This window comes from Octopus bimaculoides, chromosome 16 (assembly GCF_001194135.2).
Source record: "Octopus bimaculoides isolate UCB-OBI-ISO-001 chromosome 16, ASM119413v2, whole genome shotgun sequence".
In the NCBI taxonomy this organism is placed as follows: Eukaryota; Metazoa; Mollusca; class Cephalopoda; order Octopoda; family Octopodidae; genus Octopus; species Octopus bimaculoides.
This window is the reverse complement of record NC_068996.1, coordinates 56871338-56877257: the sequence shown is the minus strand read 5'-3', so window position 1 is coordinate 56877257 and position 5920 is coordinate 56871338. Positions and strand designations below refer to the sequence as shown.

The window sequence follows — 5920 nt, the reverse complement described above, 5'->3', positions numbered from 1 at the left end:
TTATTGGGGCCCTGGTACATGTAATACACTGCCTAAATACCAATCTTGAGGAATTAGGCTTCTCAAAACCAGAAAGGAGAAAACTGATTCAAAGACTACAGATCCAATCCATCACTGGAACTGTAAAAATCTGTTAAACTTTCCAGAAGTTTATCATTTAAATATATATGAGTGTGTCTAGATATGTAACTATATGCATGAGAATACATACATAAAACATACAACTCTACACATACATACATACATACATACAGACAAATGTAGACATACATACATGTATGCATGCATACATACATGCATACATATATACACACATACATATGTATACATATACATACATACATACATACACATACATACAAGCATGCATGCATACACCCATACATACCTCCACACATACATATTTTGCATGAGTGTGAGTGAGGCACTTCAGCCAGTCTTCTCATGTAGCTGTGGGCTGATCAAATCTTTGTGAATGAATTTGGAAGATGGAAACTGAAAGAACCTTTCATATAGATGTGTATGTAGTATATTGTGTGTGTTTGTGTAGGTACATACTCAAGCATGTATGCGTGAGTGTATATGTGGGTGTATGTTGCCTTTGTGCTTTGATTGTAAACAATGTCACAGCTTTTACATAAATAGTGTTTGTGATGTTCCATGAAAGCATTCCTTGTCATTGCAGTGTTGTTTGTGTGTAAAGGACAAAAAGGAAATTTAACTTTACTTGGAGGGTTTGTGACTGGAAAGGCATCCAGCTGTAGGATATCTGCCTCAACTAAATGCATCTGATCGAGGCAGACAGAAAAATGGACATTAGAATGAGTAGTAGTAATAGGAACAGGAGGCAGATGAGGAGGGGAGTATGATGATGGTGTTAGTACCAGTGATGGTCATATATGGATGGCAAAATATACAGAGAGGAGTCAGTGGTCTAAAAGAAATGTATTAAATGTTTGTATCAATGTTATGTGGTTGAGTCAGCAGATATTGTTAGTTTATCTTTAGTTCTAGCAAAAGATGAGACCATTACTTTCGCATTGAAAAACTGATATGCAAAAAAATGGATGTGTGTGGATATATATTTACCAGTGTATATATGTGCATCAGTGTGTGTATATATATATGCATATATAAATGTTCTTTATAGCATTTCCCTGCCTTGCATCAGATTACTTTCTCCTGGTGTCTTTTTTTTTTTCAAATCTTATAGTGGTCCCTTTTATTTTCTCCCCTCTGACTATTACCTTCTTTTCCAACTAACACTTATTACTTCCTCCTCCTCCTCCTCCCCCATCTCTCTCTCACTCTATACATTCACCCCTTCAACACCATTTAACATTTCCTTCCAACAAATAGCTCGTCAGAACTGTTCCCTTCTTCACAACATACTTTGTTGTATTATTTTAATGTCTACTTTTCTAAATTTGCATGAGTCAGAGACAAATCTTTGAAGCAGATTTTCTACAGCTAAATGCCCTTTCTGTTGCCAGCTCTCACCTGTTTCCAAGCAAGCTAACATTTCTTCTTGGCCAGATATGTTTTCATGTAAAATTAAAAGTAAATGACATCTCATGTGTGACGGTGACACCTGTTTACAATTATTATACAATATTAGGCCAAACAGACAAACAGATAGACAGGTGCACACATACAGGGTTTCTGGTCAATGTGGCACCAGGACATGCCTACACATTGGTGAGTTTATGTGATACATGCCCAGGGCCCAGCCCTCTTTCAAGTCCTGTCCTTTAGGGAAGAACTGGATGAGAGTTGGTCTTTGAATCTTTGACAGGTACAACCATCTCCTTCCAGAGCAAATCTGAAAGTAGTGTTGGCTACAAGCTGATAACCCAACACTTACCCCAAACCTCTGAATACTCAAACTGGAACCTCATCAAAGATTTTCCAATCTAATATTTTGCTTAAGACTACCTAATCTGTTTGTATTTTATTAAAAAATGTAATTTCTAAAACTAGTTGCTATAGAAGCAGATGATCAAAAGAGATCTTGGATTTCTTTATCTTTCTTGGCATAATTTACCATATATGTTCTCTTCTCTTTTTTCTTTTTAAAAATGATTTTCGAGTAAATTTGGTTTTTGTTCCATGTAGAGACTTCTTTGTGATGATTGGAAAGCTTGGTGGTGCCAGAAGACATTAGAATGGGAGACATAAAAACTCTGGCTTAAAATCATTCTTCCTTGCTTCCTAGCACTCACAGACATACATGAATAACTTGAGTCAATAGAACTAATAAACATATTGATACACAGTGTGTGTGTGTGTGTCTGCTAATCGCACACACACACATACATGCATGCACATTCCAATATATACACTGATACCAGAGAGAGAGAGAGAGAGAGAGAAAGGAGTTTTACGAACTAGGGGATATGCTAAGGCCTGTGAAATTGGAAAGGAAGATGGGGTTAGAAGCTATAGTCTCTCCCCATTCTTCCCTCAAACCCCAGGAATTGAAGCGAAGGGTAATGCAGTTCCTCTACCAAACCTCATTTCCAGTACTGACCTACACTCATGTCTGTATACAATGTTTGTCTGTCAATCAATGCACACACACACGAACACGCACACACGCACATACATACACTCATGCACACACACACACACATGCACACATACACACACATATGCACACACACACACTATTTACACATCTATACTCAGTGTCTGCTTGTCAATCACATAGAGCAATTTCCCACATGAATACCACACATCTCTGCACAATGTGCCTGACTGTCAATACACACACACACACACACACACACAACTCAATAAATATACCTACACACAGTATCAATCTGTCAATCAAACATACATACACACACACAAATTAATACATCTATACACAGTATGCCTGTCTGTTAACACACACGCACACACACACACACACACACACACACACACACACACACACACACACACACACACACACAAATCTATATACATCTACATTCTGTCTATATCTGTTAATCTAATTATCCCTATTTTTTTCCTTTTCGCACTTTAGTCCAAAGAAGAAGAGGAAGAGCAGGAGTAGGAGGCAGAAGAGTGTCAGTGTTTACATCCTATTTGCAAGACTTTTCAAACTGTCAAGGTTAAGGTCATTGTAGTCAAAAGTTCAGCTGAGGGTGAATCTGAGAGTGATGTCTGCAAGGAAAAGATGGCCAGGAACCGAGTTCCAGAGAATTGCAATTTTGGAGATGAAAGAATTGGTCAAAAAAAAATTTAAAACAAAAAAATGATTTATTGTGTGAAGTGTTGAGAGAAAAGGGAAGGGGAAATGTGTAGAGGTTGGTGCTTATCTGGAAATCAATGTTGATTTAATAAACCTTATAACCAATGGAATTTCACACGTGGCCGTTCTGCCTCTTTTTATTTATTTGTTTCAAAACTATAAAAGCACCAAATTAGCCTAGTAAGGTATTGAACTGACAGAGTTGTTAGAATGCCAGATGAATATTTTGCTGTATTCATTTCAGCTTCTCTCTGCTTTGAATTCAAATCCCACTGGAGCCAATTTTGCCATTCTTTCAAGATTGGTAAAGTACCAGCTGATTTTTATCTTTCTTTCTGTATGTCTGTCCATATGTTATTCTGGAAGAAATTAATTGAGGTTAGATCTGGAGAAGAATGATCCATTGGGTCTAAAAATGTCCAAGAGGAACCATATATAATGATGGTGCCACCATAATTGCATCAGAAGTGAAGAGCCTGATACCAAGTCAAGGACTTCATTATTGAATTTGCATTTCACATAACATGGTTTACTATATTCTAAGAGACTGAGCTGCTATTTTTAGCAAGATGAGAAACTGCAAAGAATAAACACTTTGTGTCTATCTATCCACTTAACATCTACACACTGAGTTAATGCAGTCAATATCTGTTTGTCTGCTTGTCTGTTTGCCTGTCTATAAATGATTATGCATACACCCATGCACACATGCATGTGCATGCACACATGCATGCAATAAACAATCATGATGTCTGGAACTATAAAAATTCTGCAAGATCTTCTTAAGATTTAATGGATGACAGTTAAATCAAGATACTCTCCTTCACAACCTTGCTACCAAGAAGTTTGGTCAGTCAAAAATTTACTCTAAATTAACAAGAGAAAATGAATACATCCATGATAAGGAGTTTGTAAATCCAGGAGCCAAGAAACACTTTCCGTTTCATACCTATTATTATGGGAGAAACAGGATATGTACCAACCCATCTGGAGAAAAGTATGGCTCGACTTGGGTTCTTGCAGAGAGAATGCAACTGCTTACTTCATATGCTACAATTGATATGCTAAAACAATTTAAATGCCATCCACAAAAAGACCGTCCTGAAATAAACTTAGATAATCCCTCTGTTATGGAATACATTCATAAACACCAACTCAAGGAATACTGGTGGAATATTCCCATCAAAACTTCTCTCAAATGTCAACATAACAGGCCGGATATTGTTGTTTGGGACAGAGTAGCAAAGGTATGTACCATCATAGAGGTTAGCTGCCATACAGATATAAATATCTCTTTGAAAATCAAAGAAAAAGAAGATATCTATGGACAACTGCTTCGAAGCCTCCAGCTTCTTTATCCAGACTATGAATTCATATTCATACCAATAATAATTGGAGCACTAGGTTTTGTTAGTAAATGCTTAAAGGAGAATCTGGATAAACTGGGATTTTCAGAAGGAGAAATCAACTGGCTGATTCGTACATTACAAGTGCAATCTGTGAGTAGGACAGTAAAAATATGCAAGACTTTTCTCAAGTTCCAAATATGAATTTGTCTGTTTTAAACTTCATCCCAAGGATGGAACCTTGTATCTTTGTTGGAAACTGGCTCCCTCCTCAGTGCAAGATTGATAATAATTAAAAAATAGAGGAGACATAAATACATACACGCATGGATACATTTATACATACCTGCATGTATGCTCACTCACACACACACACACACACACACACACACACACACAGAGATACATACATGTATATTTGAATTCATCTACCTGGTCAAATAAGTCAAAATCTAAGTATGTTTATTTATGTTATCAACATACATGCATACACATTGAGGCTGCTAGCTAAGCATATACACACTGCATTCATTTGTCAGCAGATTACATTTATTGTGGTTTATTTTTTTCTTTCTTTCCATTTTTACTAATCAGCATGTTCAGACTGCAATTATACACCTACACTTCAACAGATAGATTAAAAAAAAGTAAAACTATTTAGCCAACTACTGAAGGCTTAAGTATATTTCAAGCTTAATGTACACAGATTATATACAGACACATAAATCCCAACATTTTTTTCTTTTTTTTTTTTCCCAGGTAAAATTCCTCTGATAGTTTCACATTTATATCACATAGTATTTTATTTCACTTAAGTAAATGTAACAAAGACTTTCAATTAATTTGTTACGAGGTTTACTTGAAAGTAAAGTATTTGACAAGTTTAAAACATCAAACAGGATGCCTAAGAGAGTCTTGAATAGGGAGTTTTTTCAAAACATCAAGAGAATGAACAATAGCTTTGATAGTCTCTACTATCACATCTAAGAAAGTCCTTATAATGTTTTCTCCTTTAAACTAACAAAAGCTTTATCTGTTAAAAGGAGATGAGTTGGGTTTTGTTTTTTTTGTATGTCTTTCATTTAATTCTTATTTCTTTTTATTTCCATTTCTAAGTCATTTTTTTCATTATTTTTTTAAATTCCTATTCAATTAATTGCATATTTTACAAGAAAATCTCTTTGAGCTTTAATCAATTTATGGGAATCAAGTTCGGAAGGAACACTTTTTCGAGAAGGAGCATTTGCTTTTGTGTGTGTGTGTGTGTGTGTGTGTGTGTGTGTGTGTGTGTGTGTGTGTGTGTGTGTGTGTGTGT

General features: G+C 35.9%; 1 protein-coding gene and 1 long non-coding RNA gene across 3 annotated transcripts in view; one reads left to right on the top strand and one right to left on the bottom strand.

Annotated features, from left to right (window-relative positions):
* The window catches only part of LOC128249639 (uncharacterized), a 70910-nt gene extending 67536 nt beyond the window's left edge, over positions 1 to 3374 (top strand). Inside the window, exon 3 of the long non-coding RNA XR_008265759.1 lies at positions 3032 to 3374. This is a non-coding gene — a long non-coding RNA (uncharacterized LOC128249639). The remainder of the gene's footprint in view (positions 1 to 3031) is intronic.
* LOC106872443 (kinesin-like protein KIF26B) overlaps positions 1 to 5920 on the bottom strand; it is a 550311-nt gene that overhangs the window by 453497 nt on the left and 90894 nt on the right. The gene's annotated exons all lie outside the window — the stretch shown is intronic.